At 47.3% G+C, this 16,807-nt stretch overlaps 3 non-coding genes and 1 pseudogene across 3 annotated transcripts; all 4 read left to right on the top strand.

Moving 5' to 3' along the window:
- Positions 1 to 1,993: 1,993 nt before the first annotated feature.
- Positions 1,994 to 2,184, top strand: LOC130304425 (U2 spliceosomal RNA). Its single transcript, XR_008854195.1, has one exon. It is a non-coding gene; the product is annotated as a U2 spliceosomal RNA (small nuclear RNA).
- Positions 2,185 to 9,370: 7,186 nt separating this feature from the next.
- LOC130304431 (U2 spliceosomal RNA) lies at positions 9,371 to 9,555 on the top strand. Its single transcript, XR_008854201.1, has one exon. It is a non-coding gene; the product is annotated as a U2 spliceosomal RNA (small nuclear RNA).
- Positions 9,556 to 11,651: 2,096 nt separating this feature from the next.
- LOC130304424 (U2 spliceosomal RNA) lies at positions 11,652 to 11,842 on the top strand. The gene has a single exon (XR_008854194.1). It is a non-coding gene; the product is annotated as a U2 spliceosomal RNA (small nuclear RNA).
- Positions 11,843 to 13,927: 2,085 nt separating this feature from the next.
- On the top strand, positions 13,928 to 14,079 carry LOC130304437 (U2 spliceosomal RNA; annotated as a pseudogene).
- Positions 14,080 to 16,807: the final 2,728 nt, after the last annotated feature.

Genomic DNA, 16,807 nt, shown 5'->3' with positions numbered 1-16,807 from the left:
CTGCAGCCAAAAAACAAAAGGTGGTGCTGCTGCTGCTTCTGCTTCTGCTTGTGTCTGGCCGCTGTTGGAGCGTCCAGGCACAGGACTTCTGCTGCTGCTGACTAAATGGCCTCCTTAATTGGATCATTTGAGTAGCCAGCACACCTGTGCAGGTAGGGCATGACATGATAGGCAGCTGCCTTGATAGCGGGTGGGTGCTGAATGTTCCTAATTGACAAAATAAGATTAATGCTTATGAAGAAATATAAAATCTCATCCCTTCCCCAATATCGCGCCACACCCCTACCCCTTAATTCCCTGGTTGAACTTGATGGACATATGTCTTTTTTCGACCGTACTAACTATGTAACTATGTAACATAACATGGGGGGGGGGGGGGTCTCCTGGCTGTTCACACAGGTGTGTCATTGCTGTACATTGACCATGCATTGCTTCTGTGGTATTGCAAAGGCAAAGACAAATGCTTCCAGCCATCCATTGCACTAATGGATTGGTCATCAGCTGGCTGTCTATGTCCCGCATCAATATAGACCAAAGTACAGAGGGTTAGGCTATGCTATTGTGCACCTACCTGATGCATCAGAAGGTGCGAGGCCCTTGCTAAATTCTGTGCACAGACTTTGAGATCTATACTTTAGACTGTATCTAAACCTGCTCCAACATGGACTGACATTCTGGCCTACTTTCAGCCGATGCGACTTGTCTGTCGCTGAACAGTCGCTTTTTATGTATTCAGCACCTATGTATAATGTTGTAAAAATGCTCTAGAAGCTAAAGTCGCAGAAATGTCACACATATTTGGCCTGCAACTTTCTGTGCGACAAATTCAGACAGGAAAAATCAGTATAAATCCTTAGAAAATTATCCCCCAGTGTCTCCATCTGCTGGCGGTATTGAATAAGCATTGCTGCACTGATGGGGTATGCATTAGACGAAAAAAAAGAAGAAAAAGAAGAATAATATGCCCAGAAAAGAGGCGAAAAGGAGAAAAACGTAAAAAAACGTGAAAAAAAAGTAAGAGGAAGAGAAGGGAAAAAAAGGTGGAAATGGGTTTAAAAGTGATTTCGGCGGAGAAATATATATATATATATATATATATATATATATATATATATATATACGCGCACACACACACATATATATAAACGTATTCTCCGTTGAGATATTGCAGCCGCTGCTGTGTCCAGGCCCAGGAGCCTTAGCACTGTGCTGTGATGTCACTCAATACCACTGACATCACTAGGTGTAAACAACATCTCTCCTTTGCTGTGTATGTGACTATGGAGCTGTTTGGTGATGTCGTCTATTATGGCCTTCATAGAAGCAACAGGAGATTGTTGCATCCATCTAGAACCCTCAGAACTACAGTGCTATGATGTCACTCACTTCCACAGGCCTTGCAGAGTGTAAACAACAACAACCCAGCTTTGTTGTGTATGTAACCATAGGGATTTGTGATGTCACCTAGAACCTTCACAGCAGCGACAGCTTTATGAGGAGCATCAGCACTGCTCTGCCTGAGCAGAACCATCACCGCCATAGGTTGTCAAATAACCCGGGTTTAACCCACACAGGTAAGTCCACTGGGGTGCAGGCATGTCCTCTATGCTTACAGCTTCCCGTGGGTGTTGGTTTGATACCGTTTGGGGACAGCCAAGGAGGCATCTGCAGGCAACAAAGGTAGGTGTGTGCTTGTGTGTGTGTTTCCTATGCAGATCCTAAGCCCAGTGTCACATGCAAGTAGGAGGAGTAAGAAGGGTTCCTGGCAAATCCGGGTTATGGATTGCATTTAAAAAGGCCCCGTGGGAGTGCAATGGGCCCCTGTCTTGCTGCTTAGCAATAATGGTATGGGTTTAGGTTCTGCTGTGTGTACTGGTGGTTGACTGCCCCCCAGCCCAGAGTGTGCATGGAAAATTGTCTGGCAGCCTCCCTGACAGCAAGCAGTGATAGTGCCCATGAAGGGCACCTTGTTGGGCCCGCCCCTTTCACGGTTATCGCTTCTCGGCCTTTTGGCTAAGATCAAGTGTAGTATCTGTTCTTATCAGTTTAATATCTGATACGTCCCCTATCTGGGGACCATATATTAAATGGATTTTTGAGAACGGGGGCCGATTTCGAAGCTTGCTTCCGTCGCCCTATGCATTGACCCGATATGGCAGTATCTTCGGGTACAGTGCACCACCCCCTTACAGGGTTAAAAAGAAAGATTCCTACTTTCATTGCTACCTGCTTGCTGGCTAGCCAGCTAGCCAGCCCTGTGGGCCTTGCTGCTGCTGCAGCCAAAAAACAAAAGGTGGTGCTGCTGCTGCTTCTGCTGCTTCTGCTTGTGTCTGGCCGCTGTTGGAGCGTCCAGGCACAGGACTTCTGCTGCTGCTGACTAAATGGCCTCCTTAATTGGATCATTTGAGTAGCCAGCATACCTGTGCAGGTAGGGCATGACATGATAGGCAGCTGCCTTGATAGCGGGTGGGTGCTGAATGTTCCTAATTGACAAAATAAGATTAATGCTTATGAAGAAATATAAAATCTCATCCCTTCCCCAATATCGCGCCACACCCCTACCCCTTAATTCCCTGGTTGAACTTGATGGACATATGTCTTTTTTCGACCGTACTAACTATGTAACTATGTAACATAACATGGGGGGGGGGGGGGTCTCCTGGCTGTTCACACAGGTGTGTCATTGCTGTACATTGACCATGCATTGCTTCTGTGGTATTGCAAAGGCAAAGACAAATGCTTCCAGCCATCCATTGCACTAATGGATTGGTCATCAGCTGGCTGTCTATGTCCCGCATCAATATAGACCAAAGTACAGAGGGTTAGGCTATGCTATTGTGCACCTACCTGATGCATCAGAAGGTGCGAGGCCCTTGCTAAATTCTGTGCACAGACTTTGAGATCTATACTTTAGACTGTATCTAAACCTGCTCCAACATGGACTGACATTCTGGCCTACTTTCAGCCGATGCGACTTGTCTGTCGCTGAACAGTCGCTTTTTATGTATTCAGCACCTATGTATAATGTTGTAAAAATGCTCTAGAAGCTAAAGTCGCAGAAATGTCACACATATTTGGCCTGCAACTTTCTGTGCGACAAATTCAGACAGGAAAAATCAGTATAAATCCTTAGAAAATTATCCCCCAGTGTCTCCATCTGCTGGCGGTATTGAATAAGCATTGCTGCACTGATGGGGTATGCATTAGACGAAAAAAAAGAAGAAAAAGAAGAATAATACGCCCAGAAAAGAGGCGAAAAGGAGAAAAACGTAAAAAAACGTGAAAAAAAAGTAAGAGGAAGAGAAGGGAAAAAAAGGTGGAAATGGGTTTAAAAGTGATTTCGGCGGAGAAATATATATATATATATATATATATATATATATATATATATATATATATACGCGCACACACACACATATATATAAACGTATTCTCCGTTGAGATATTGCAGCCGCTGCTGTGTCCAGGCCCAGGAGCCTTAGCACTGTGCTGTGATGTCACTCAATACCACTGACATCACTAGGTGTAAACAACATCTCTCCTTTGCTGTGTATGTGACTATGGAGCTGTTTGGTGATGTCGTCTATTATGGCCTTCATAGAAGCAACAGGAGATTGTTGCATCCATCTAGAACCCTCAGAACTACAGTGCTATGATGTCACTCACTTCCACAGGCCTTGCAGAGTGTAAACAACAACAACCCAGCTTTGTTGTGTATGTAACCATAGGGATTTGTGATGTCACCTAGAACCTTCACAGCAGCGACAGCTTTATGAGGAGCATCAGCACTGCTCTGCCTGAGCAGAACCATCACCGCCATAGGTTGTCAAATAACCCGGGTTTAACCCACACAGGTAAGTCCAATGGGGTGCAGGCATGTCCTCTATGCTTACAGCTTCCCGTGGGTGTTGGTTTGATACCGTTTGGGGACAGCCAAGGAGGCATCTGCAGGCAACAAAGGTAGGTGTGTGCTTGTGTGTGTGTTTCCTATGCAGATCCTAAGCCCAGTGTCACATGCAAGTAGGAGGAGTAAGAAGGGTTCCTGGCAAATCCGGGTTATGGATTGCATTTAAAAAGGCCCCGTGGGAGTGCAATGGGCCCCTGTCTTGCTGCTTAGCAATAATGGTATGGGTTTAGGTTCTGCTGTGTGTACTGGTGGTTGACTGCCCCCCAGCCCAGAGTGTGCATGGAAAATTGTCTGGCAGCCTCCCTGACAGCAAGCAGTGATAGTGCCCATGAAGGGCACCTTGTTGGGCCCGCCCCTTTCACGGTTATCGCTTCTCGGCCTTTTGGCTAAGATCAAGTGTCTTGCCCTAAGGTATTCGGGTACCCCTCTCCTCGGCCTTGTGGGATCGCCCAGGTTTATTGCCTGGGCTTCACCCACCTGCTGCTATTGGGGAGAGGGCTTAGTCCCAGGATAACGGGAAGGTGATCATCGGAGGACGGGTCTGCCGGAGAGGATGGCTAATGCGCCGAACGCTCCTAATACAGTACGGCTGTTTATCGAGGAGGAAAAGAGGAGTGCCTACGGGATTTTGCATGTTCAGCAGAAGGTCGTGGAGGGAGTGCTGAGGATGCCGCATGCTTCCATCTTCTGTGTCCAGGTCTTTCCCAGCCAAGGATTCTTTGACGTGACCTTCTACAACCTGGATGATCTCCGTACCTGTCTCTACCGGAGTAAGGAGAATGCTTCTCACCCTGACCTACAAGGGATCCGATTCATTTCCTGCGAGGCTCGGCCTAAGAAAGTTCCAGTGGTAGTGCATATGTACAACCCTTTTGTGCGGGATGAGGAGATCCAGACCTTTCTAAGAAGGTATTGTGTGTCTGTTTCTGGTGCGGAGAGGAAAAATAACATCCTGGGGACTTTCACAGGCATGAGACGTTTTTGGGTGGAGTTTAGGCCTGCCCCCGATGGTGGTGCTGAAGGTTTTTGTCACCCCCCGCAGAACTTTGCGATAGGGAACAACAGGGGGTTTCTGCACTACCCGGGGATGCCAAGTTTTTGCCGGGACTGTTTTTGCTTTGGTCATACCAGAGAGAACTGTACAACCGGGCAAGTTTGCAGGAACTGCCACAAGCCTGATCACCGCACTGCAGACTGTCCCGAGAAACGCAAGTGTCATTTCTGTGGTTCTTCGGATCACCTGGCTAGGAGTTGCCCCACTTACCAGTCCGGGGCACCCCGATCATATGCAATGGCTCTTCGAGGTGGGACAGTTCCTGAGGACTCCAATGCTGCCAGGGCAGGCGATGCAGAGGTTAGCGTGCTGACCAGTGAAGCAGAGTCTGCCCCTGTTTTTCCTTCCATTTCTAGGTCTGTTCCGGATGCTTTGGTGGCAGAAGGGGAGAAGGCGGAGTCTGTTTCGGGGGCATCTGTTTCGGAGGCCTCTGATCCCCCAGAGGAGATGACTGTGGACAAAGAATCCTTGAAGAGAAAGATGCCGGTGGAAGAATCGGAGGATGACTGTCCGACTCCTCAGAGTCAAAGGATTGAGGACTTTCCTAGCCCGGGAAGGGAGGAGGCAGGTGGAGGGTCGTCATGTCAGATTGATTCTGACTCCTCTTTATCCTCCCTGGGCACAGGTTATTTGGAGGAATGTTCAGTCAAAAAATTGACAAAGACTCTTAAGTTTAAGGAAGGGGAGGCAAAAAATAAGGGTAGAGGTCGGGGAAAGGCTAGGCCTCCTTTTGATAATGCTTGATTTTGTATTTCCTTTTTTTCCTTCAAATGTTTGAATGAGTTTAACAATTGGTTCTCTAAATGTCCGCAGTATTAGATCTTTAGAAAGGAGATCCGCCATTTTTGATTTACTTTCTGGATATTCTTTTGATGTTTTAGGTCTCCAGGAGTGCTGCTTGGATGGGGAGCCAAATATCTCCTGGCCTTATGGGCAATCGGTATGGTCTGGTTCAATGGAACGTAATTCGGGGGTGGGGATTTTGTTCAAAAATAATGAGTTTGTTGTTAAAAAAGTTGTCCATATTGTTCCGGGTAGGGTATTATTAGTGCATTTTATTTTCAGGGGTTTCACATATAAAGTAATTAATGTTTATGCTCCAACTGGGAGGAAGGAAAGAGGGGAGGTGTTTGAGAAATTATATTTCTTTTTGAGTGGGAGGGATGATGTGTTCCTTATAGGGGATTTCAATTGTATAATAACAGAGGGGGATAGGAGTAGTACTACGGTGGGTGGTGGGTCTGGTTTAGACAGTACTAGTAAGCAGCTTAAAGAGATTGTAAATTTATTTGGGTTAAAGGATTCCTTTGTTGCCCATAATGATGGTACTATCGGTTATACATATTTTTCTAACAATACAAGTTCGCGAATTGATTTCATTTTTGTCTCAAAACTAATGTCTGTTTCTAATTTCAGACGGAGGAGGTTACCGTTCACGGATCATGCCTGGATTGAGTGTGTGGTAAAAGGTGGTGGTGTAAGTGAGTATGGAAAGGGTGTTTGGAAGTTGAATGTGTCTTTATTGGATAATGAATGTGTATTACAAGAATATAGGGAGCGTTTTGATGGATGGGTGTTGAGGAAGGATGCATTTTATAGTGTGGTTGAGTGGTGGGAGTGGGTGAAGTTAGAGACTAAAAGGTTTTTTATTAAAAAAGGGTGTGAGAAAGGGAGGAAAGATAGAGAAGAGTATGAGAGATGGCAAAGAAGGTTAGAGTATTTGTATGAATTGAGGCGTTTGGGGATGAGTGTTGAGAAGGAGATTGAGGAAGCTCGTGGAAGTGTGAATGAGTGTCTGGAGAGGAATGGAAGGAAGATTATTGCACAGGCTAGGGTTGAAGTGAAAGAGAAGGATGAGAAATGTAGCAAATTTTTCTTTAAAAAGGCATTCAGTAAAAAAACTGAGATGATGAGTGTTTTTAAGAATGATGGGGTAGAGGTCTTTGGTAAGGATGAGGTGTTAGAGGAAGTGTGGAAGTTTTATTCTGATTTATTCACGGAGAAGGAGCGGGACGTGACTCTAGAGGAGGAATGTTTGGGATATGTGGATAAGCGTTTGGATGAAATTGATGGGTTCTTTATGGAAGAGGATGTGAGGAAGAGTGAGGTGGAGGATGCTGTGAATGGGATGAAGAAAGGAAAGGTGGCAGGGAGTGATGGTTTGCCTGTGGAATTTTATCTTGTGTTTTGGGATATGTTAGGGGATTATGTATGGGAGGTGTGTAAGGAAGTACTTAGGAGAGGGAAGTTATCTAAAAGTATGAGTGAGAGTGTGACTGTGTTATTGTTTAAAAAAGGGGATAAGAGGGATCTTAAAAATTGGAGGCCTATAGCGCTCTTGAATTGTGATTACAAAATTATTGCTAAAGTTATTGCGAATAGGTTAAAGGATGTGATTGATTGTATGGTAGGTGAGGAGCAAATGTGTGCAGTGCCTGACCGTAGGATTTCTGAATGTCTGTTAGGTCTGAGGGATGTATTGTGGGACTGTAAAACTAGGAAGCAAGGTGTGGCTGTTGTTACGGTGGATTTTGAAAAAGCGTATGATAGGGTGGTGCATGATTTATTGTTTAAGGTTTTGAGGAGGATGAATGTGCCGGACAGAATGGTGAAGTGGATTGAATGTTTGTATAGGGACATTTATAGTAAGATTCAGGTCAATGGTTTTCTGAGTAGGGAGGTGAGTATAAAATCTGGAGTGCGGCAGGGGTGTCCCCTGTCGCCAATTCTTTTTATTTGTATGATTGAGCCTTTGTTGGGGATGATTAGGAGAGATAAGGTGATGCGGGGTATAGAAATACCTGGTAGTCATGGGAAGGATATGCGAGTGATTGGTTACATGGATGATGTTACTGTTGTATGTAAGTCAATGGCAGGGGTAAGGCGTGCTAAGTTATTGATTGAGTGTTTCTGTTTAATGAGTGGGTTTAAGCTTAATGTTGGGAAGAGTGGTTGTAAATTTTTTGAGGGGTGGGGAGAGAGTGGGTTGTGCGAGTGGCCTGTGAGAGAGGGGGGTGTGGAAGTGCTTGGGGTGGTGTTTGATAATGATTTGTATGGGAAAGAAAGTTGGGAGAGGGTTTTGGGGAGGGTGGGGAATAAAATAAACTTCTGGTCTTTAAGGACTTTATCGATTGAGGGAAGGATTCTGGTTATTAAAGCTGTTATAATTCCTATTTTGCTTTATGTTAATTATGTGTTTCCTCCACCGGATAGGTGTCTGGCAAGAATTATCAGGCAGATCTTTGTTTTCTTATGGAATTCAAGGATGGAGAAATTGAGTCGTGGGAAGGTGGTGAAAAGCAGAATGCATGGTGGGAAAGGAATGATGAATGTGGAAGTGTTCCTGGCTGTGAAGTATGTCAGTTTTTGTCTCGCTGTAAGTAAGAAGGAATGTGTGTTTGGGTGCATGGTAAGGTATTTGGCTGGTAATGTGTTGTTGAAATATAAGCTAATGGAAAGGGACTTAAGGGTACCTGTAAGTTTTGAGGTTCCTTGGTTCTATCAGAGAATAGGGCGGTGTGTCAGGAAAAATAATCTGGAATGTGTGACTGAATGGAATGATAGTAAGAAGGTGATGAAAGTGTTGGAGCAGAGAGAAACAGTGGAATGTGTGGGAGGTCTGTCTGAGAAGGATTGTAAGGTAGTGTGGAAAAATGTCAGTCACAAGGAACTGACAAATAAACAAAAGGACTTGTCTTGGATGTTAGCTCATGGGTGTCTGCCAACAAGGGAATTTCAGAGGAGAAGGAGATTGGTAGACAGTGAAGTGTGTCCCAGGGATGGTTGCGGTGGATGTGAGAATTATGTACATGTGTTTTGGGAGTGTGGTTATGCGAAGTCTGTGTGGAGAAGAATGTCTGGTCTAATTAAAAATGTTACTGGAATTGAAATCTTATCCTTTAATATGATGATGTTTGGTTTGTGTGCAGTGGAGAGAGAGAAGGCAAGAGTGTTATGGTTCATAGTAAATTGTGTAAAAGAGGTTCTGTGGGATGTAAGGAATATTAGGATTTTCAATCAAACTGAAGTAAGTGTGAAGGAGTGTCTGGGCATGATCCGTGGTAAAATTTACCTTTACGTATTATGTGATAGGAAAAACTATGGTTCTGATGATGCAGAGGGGATCTGGAAACACAAAAAATGGAAGCACTGGTTATGAGTGTATTCTTATTTGTCTTTCTTTTTCTTTTCTTACAGATTATATCCTGATATGAAGGGACAGTTGGAGGGACAGAATCCGCTGCAATTTATTTTTTCTGAGGGAAAGTCATGAAGGGAAAGCTTTTTGTTATATGTACATGTAAAGACATGCTTCCTGTATATATTGTATATGGCAAATATGTGTTATTCATGTGTTTTCAGATAAATATGTAATTTTTTGAATGATTTACTTGGTTATGTATTGTATATTTCCTTTTCAATAAAAAAAAAAAAAAAAAAATCTGTTCTTATCAGTTTAATATCTGATACGTCCCCTATCTGGGGACCATATATTAAATGGATTTTTGAGAACGGGGGCCGATTTCGAAGCTTGCTTCCGTCGCCCTATGCATTGACCCGATATGGCAGTATCTTCGGGTACAGTGCACCACCCCCTTACAGGGTTAAAAAGAAAGATTCCTACTTTCATTGCTACCTGCTTGCTGGCTAGCCAGCTAGCCAGCCCTGTGGGCCTTGCTGCTGCTGCAGCCAAAAAACAAAAGGTGGTGCTGCTGCTGCTTCTGCTGCTTCTGCTTCTGCTTGTGTCTGGCCGCTGTTGGAGCGTCCAGGCACAGGACTTCTGCTGCTGCTGACTAAATGGCCTTCTTAATTGGATCATTTGAGTAGCCAGCACACCTGTGCAGGTAGGGCATGACATGATAGGCAGCTGCCTTGATAGCGGGTGGGTGCTGAATGTTCCTAATTGACAAAATAAGATTAATGCTTATGAAGAAATATAAAATCTCATCCCTTCCCCAATATCGCGCCACACCCCTACCCCTTAATTCCCTGGTTGAACTTGATGGACATATGTCTTTTTTCGACCGTACTAACTATGTAACTATGTAACATAACATGGGGGGGGGGGGGGGTGTCTCCTGGCTGTTCACACAGGTGTGTCATTGCTGTACATTGACCATGCATTGCTTCTGTGGTATTGCAAAGGCAAAGACAAATGCTTCCAGCCATCCATTGCACTAATGGATTGGTCATCAGCTGGCTGTCTATGTCCCGCATCAATATAGACCAAAGTACAGAGGGTTAGGCTATGCTATTGTGCACCTACCTGATGCATCAGAAGGTGCGAGGCCCTTGCTAAATTCTGTGCACAGACTTTGAGATCTATACTTTAGACTGTATCTAAACCTGCTCCAACATGGACTGACATTCTGGCCTACTTTCAGCCGATGCGACTTGTCTGTCGCTGAACAGTCGCTTTTTATGTATTCAGCACCTATGTATAATGTTGTAAAAATGCTCTAGAAGCTAAAGTCGCAGAAATGTCACACATATTTGGCCTGCAACTTTCTGTGCGACAAATTCAGACAGGAAAAATCAGTATAAATCCTTAGAAAATTATCCCCCAGTGTCTCCATCTGCTGGCGGTATTGAATAAGCATTGCTGCACTGATGGGGTATGCATTAGACGAAAAAAAAGAAGAAAAAGAAGAATAATACGCCCAGAAAAGAGGCAAAAAGGAGAAAAACGTAAAAAAACTTGAAAAAAAAGTAAGAGGAAGAGAAGGGAAAAAAAGGTGGAAATGGGTTTAAAAGTGATTTCGGCGGAGAAATATATATATATATATATATATATATATATATATATATATATATATACGCGCACACACACACATATATATAAACGTATTCTCCGTTGAGATATTGCAGCCGCTGCTGTGTCCAGGCCCAGGAGCCTTAGCACTGTGCTGTGATGTCACTCAATACCACTGACATCACTAGGTGTAAACAACATCTCTCCTTTGCTGTGTATGTGACTATGGAGCTGTTTGGTGATGTCGTCTATTATGGCCTTCATAGAAGCAACAGGAGATTGTTGCATCCATCTAGAACCCTCAGAACTACAGTGCTATGATGTCACTCACTTCCACAGGCCTTGCAGAGTGTAAACAACAACAACCCAGCTTTGTTGTGTATGTAACCATAGGGATTTGTGATGTCACCTAGAACCTTCACAGCAGCGACAGCTTTATGAGGAGCATCAGCACTGCTCTGCCTGAGCAGAACCATCACCGCCATAGGTTGTCAAATAACCCGGGTTTAACCCACACAGGTAAGTCCAATGGGGTGCAGGCATGTCCTCTATGCTTACAGCTTCCCGTGGGTGTTGGTTTGATACCGTTTGGGGACAGCCAAGGAGGCATCTGCAGGCAACAAAGGTAGGTGTGTGCTTGTGTGTGTGTTTCCTATGCAGATCCTAAGCCCAGTGTCACATGCAAGTAGGAGGAGTAAGAAGGGTTCCTGGCAAATCCGGGTTATGGATTGCATTTAAAAAGGCCCCGTGGGAGTGCAATGGGCCCCTGTCTTGCTGCTTAGCAATAATGGTATGGGTTTAGGTTCTGCTGTGTGTACTGGTGGTTGACTGCCCCCCAGCCCAGAGTGTGCATGGAAAATTGTCTGGCAGCCTCCCTGACAGCAAGCAGTGATAGTGCCCATGAAGGGCACCTTGTTGGGCCCGCCCCTTTCACGGTTATCGCTTCTCGGCCTTTTGGCTAAGATCAAGTGTAGTATCTGTTCTTATCAGTTTAATATCTGATACGTCCCCTATCTGGGGACCATATATTAAATGGATTTTTGAGAACGGGGGCCGATTTCGAAGCTTGCTTCCGTCGCCCTATGCATTGACCCGATATGGCAGTATCTTCGGGTACAGTGCACCACCCCCTTACAGGGTTAAAAAGAAAGATTCCTACTTTCATTGCTACCTGCTTGCTGGCTAGCCAGCTAGCCAGCCCTGTGGGCCTTGCTGCTGCTGCAGCCAAAAAACAAAAGGTGGTGCTGCTGCTGCTTCTGCTGCTTCTGCTTCTGCTTGTGTCTGGCCGCTGTTGGAGCGTCCAGGCACAGGACTTCTGCTGCTGCTGACTAAATGGCCTCCTTAATTGGATCATTTGAGTAGCCAGCACACCTGTGCAGGTAGGGCATGACATGATAGGCAGCTGCCTTGATAGCGGGTGGGTGCTGAATGTTCCTAATTGACAAAATAAGATTAATGCTTATGAAGAAATATAAAATCTCATCCCTTCCCCAATATCGCGCCACACCCCTACCCCTTAATTCCCTGGTTGAACTTGATGGACATATGTCTTTTTTCGACCGTACTAACTATGTAACTATGTAACATAACATGGGGGGGGGGTCTCCTGGCTGTTCACACAGGTGTGTCATTGCTGTACATTGACCATGCATTGCTTCTGTGGTATTGCAAAGGCAAAGACAAATGCTTCCAGCCATCCATTGCACTAATGGATTGGTCATCAGCTGGCTGTCTATGTCCCGCATCAATATAGACCAAAGTACAGAGGGTTAGGCTATGCTATTGTGCACCTACCTGATGCATCAGAAGGTGCGAGGCCCTTGCTAAATTCTGTGCACAGACTTTGAGATCTATACTTTAGACTGTATCTAAACCTGCTCCAACATGGACTGACATTCTGGCCTACTTTCAGCCGATGCGACTTGTCTGTCGCTGAACAGTCGCTTTTTATGTATTCAGCACCTATGTATAATGTTGTAAAAATGCTCTAGAAGCTAAAGTCGCAGAAATGTCACACATATTTGGCCTGCAACTTTCTGTGCGACAAATTCAGACAGGAAAAATCAGTATAAATCCTTAGAAAATTATCCCCCAGTGTCTCCATCTGCTGGCGGTATTGAATAAGCATTGCTGCACTGATGGGGTATGCATTAGACGAAAAAAAAGAAGAAAAAGAAGAATAATACGCCCAGAAAAGAGGCGAAAAGGAGAAAAACGTAAAAAAACTTGAAAAAAAAGTAAGAGGAAGAGAAGGGAAAAAAAGGTGGAAATGGGTTTAAAAGTGATTTCGGCGGAGAAATATATATATATATATATATATATATATATATATATATATATACGCGCACACACACACATATATATAAACGTATTCTCCGTTGAGATATTGCAGCCGCTGCTGTGTCCAGACCCAGGAGCCTTAGCACTGTGCTGTGATGTCACTCAATACCACTGACATCACTAGGTGTAAACAACATCTCTCCTTTGCTGTGTATGTGACTATGGAGCTGTTTGGTGATGTCGTCTATTATGGCCTTCATAGAAGCAACAGGAGATTGTTGCATCCATCTAGAACCCTCAGAACTACAGTGCTATGATGTCACTCACTTCCACAGGCCTTGCAGAGTGTAAACAACAACAACCCAGCTTTGTTGTGTATGTAACCATAGGGATTTGTGATGTCACCTAGAACCTTCACAGCAGCGACAGCTTTATGAGGAGCATCAGCACTGCTCTGCCTGAGCAGAACCATCACCGCCATAGGTTGTCAAATAACCCGGGTTTAACCCACACAGGTAAGTCCAATGGGGTGCAGGCATGTCCTCTATGCTTACAGCTTCCCGTGGGTGTTGGTTTGATACCGTTTGGGGACAGCCAAGGAGGCATCTGCAGGCAACAAAGGTAGGTGTGTGCTTGTGTGTGTGTTTCCTATGCAGATCCTAAGCCCAGTGTCACATGCAAGTAGGAGGAGTAAGAAGGGTTCCTGGCAAATCCGGGTTATGGATTGCATTTAAAAAGGCCCCGTGGGAGTGCAATGGGCCCCTGTCTTGCTGCTTAGCAATAATGGTATGGGTTTAGGTTCTGCTGTGTGTACTGGTGGTTGACTGCCCCCCAGCCCAGAGTGTGCATGGAAAATTGTCTGGCAGCCTCCCTGACAGCAAGCAGTGATAGTGCCCATGAAGGGCACCTTGTTGGGCCCGCCCCTTTCACGGTTATCGCTTCTCGGCCTTTTGGCTAAGATCAAGTGTAGTATCTGTTCTTATCAGTTTATACTGACCTGGCAGGGGAGATACCATGATCGCTACGGTCTGAAGAACTCCAAGCATTGTGGTAGAGATTTTGCGTAGTACGATTGCAGTACTTTTCGTTCTTATTAGAACCGCATTTCTCTAGAGCATACCACCTGAAGATCGTCTCCTGCCTGCCTCGGAACATCTGAAGAAGGAGAAGATCTTGAAGACTGCAGCTCCGGAAGAAGCCGACGAAGAACCTGGAAGAAGGGAATCGGCGGTGAATTCCGGAACAGCGGCGAAGAGGAAGGCGGCGCAGAATCTTTTCGAAGAAACTCGCTGCCTCTGGAGAAGGATTTGCATAGCTCCTCCCACCGGGACCGGATCTGCATAGCTCCTCCCACCCGGGAAAGAAGACTTTGCGAAGCCTCTCTCCACAAGCAAGCAAGGAAGCGGAAAAGAGCCTGCTGGAAGAAGCCATGGCCTCAACCAGCAAGTCCACCCAGGAGGCTGCAGGGCAAGGCCTGGAGGTCCAGCCCCAACCACAGCAAGCTTCAACCTCCACCACGGCAAGGCAGAAGGGCGGCAGAAGTCCTAACCTGGAAGCCCCAACCCTGGAGCCCTGGATGAGGCAGACTGTTGCCTTGAAGCTCAAGCCCGTGGACGGAAGGGTGCCGGACATGTCCCACGACGTGTTCTGCAAGAAGATGCTGGCGGATCAAGGCTTCCCCACGGCTGACACCCTGGGAATAGCAACCTTCTTTTCGGGAATCTTCTACATCACCTTTGCCACCATTGGGACCTGTAGAAGATACTGGGAGGTGGTGAAAGCGGCGAGTCCCGAATCCCCTTTCTCTCGCTTTGTGGGCAACTGCCTTATTCAAAGAGAGGAGAGGCGGGTGACGGTCTCAATGCGGAACCCACACACCCCAGGCACGGACATCTCGACCTTCCTGAAGCGCTTCTGCACCGTGGTGAGGGAGCCCACCCGCATCCTGAACTCACTCGGATACTGGACCTGCAAGTGGTCTGTGGTCGTCAGACTCAACAAGAACCCTGCTTCTCCAGACGGACTACAGCACCTGCCAACGACATTTTCCTTGGGCAACTCCACAGGACTTATCTTCTACCCGGACATGCCGCAGACCTGCAGGAGATGTGGCAAGATGGGCCACGAGGGCAAGGACTGTACGGAGGATGCCTGCAGGTATTGCCGTGTGACAGGTCACACGACCAAGGACTGCCCCAAGAGCAAGACCTGCAACCTCTGCGGACTGGCAGCCCACAGCTACAAGGACTGCCCCCAGAGGGAGAGAACATGGGCATCTGTGGCAGCGAGAGCACCGAAGCCAGCCCCAGCTCCGGAGCCAACACCACGGATGGCCAAGCCGACCAAGGAGGGTAAGAAGGCGAAAGCCACCACCCCTGCCCTGTCCCGCCCCTCCCCTGCCCCTCCCGCCCCATCCCCTGCCCCTCCCGCCCCATCTCCTGCCCCTCCCGCCCCATCTCCTGCCCCTCCCGCCCCATCTCCTGCCCCATCCCGCTCCACCCCCGCCCCATCCCGTCCCACCCCTGCCCCACCCCGTCCCACCCCTGCCCCTCCTGCCCCATCCCGTCCCACCCCTGCCCCTCCTGCCCCATCCCGTCCCACCCCTGCCCCTCCTGCCCCATCCCGCCCCACCCCTGCCCCCCGTACCCCACCCCGGCCCACCCCTGCCCCGTCCTCCCCTGCCCGGCCCACCCCTGCCCCGTCCTCCCCTGCCCGACCCACCCCTGCCCCGTCCTCCCCTGCCCGGGCACTCTCTCCTGCCCCCCGCCCCACCCAGCCTCCTTTCTCTCCTGGCCCAGCAGCACCTAACCCCCCTCCAGCTGCTGGTGCCCGCCCTTCGGAGGACTTTCCTGTGATTCCTCCCCCAGGTACCATACAGAGGAAGAGGAAAGGAAGGGACAACGCATCAGAAGAGTCCCACAAAAGAAAGATAATCGAGACCTGCGAGACCCCTCAAGCTTCAGATGAGGAGGAGGAGATGGAGCAGGTCTGCGAGAGCCTTGAAGCTTCAGAAGGAGAGGAGGTGATGGAGCAGGCCCAAGTGGAACAGGTCCAAGCAGAGCCAGTCCAAGCTCAATCTATGGAGGAGCTGCTGCAGGACCCAGAGGTCAAGAAAATCCTGGACACTCCGTCCAACACGGTCTACGACGAGTTCTTGGAAGGGCGCTACGAGAAGCCACACGAGCCGACAGGCGCCAGAGAAGAGGACCCGTCCGACCAGACTGGTAACTAGTATCAGAACTAACCTCTCTTTTTATTCCCATGGCTGATCTCAACATCTTCTGCATTAATGTGAGGAGTATTAGAGCTTGGTTTAGATTTCAGACTGTTCTTACGTTCTTAGATTCCCAGAGGTGTGATGTTTACATGTTGCAGGAATGTGCTTTGTCTGTTTCTAGGTCTTACAACAATCTGGCCAGGCAGTGGCCTCACGGCCCTTCCTACTGGTCTGGTGGGGGCGACAATAGGTCTGCGGGGTTGGCCATCCTGATCAGGGGAGGTAACTTTGCACTTGATTCCGTCCGGGAGCTCGTCTGTGGCAGACTTCTTGTCGCAGACGGTTCCTGGGCGGGTGAGCCCGTGCGGCTCATCAACGTGTATGCCTCCCCTGAGAGGGATGTCCGACTGGAGGTTCTCCAGGCCCTGCGGGCTGAACTCGCCACCACTAGGGCAGTAGTGTTGGGTGGTGACTTCAACTGCCCCATTGAGGTGGACGGGCGCAGTTCTGGCACATCCGCCAACCTGGACGTGACGTCTAAACTGCTGATTGAGATGGTGACGGAGGCATCCTTGCAGGACGTTGTCGGGTCCATCG

Source organism: Hyla sarda, unplaced genomic scaffold (genome assembly GCF_029499605.1).
Source record: "Hyla sarda isolate aHylSar1 unplaced genomic scaffold, aHylSar1.hap1 scaffold_1272, whole genome shotgun sequence".
In the NCBI taxonomy this organism is placed as follows: Eukaryota; Metazoa; Chordata; class Amphibia; order Anura; family Hylidae; genus Hyla; species Hyla sarda.
Note: the sequence above shows the minus strand (reverse complement) of the source record. Positions and strands in the feature narration are given on the sequence as shown.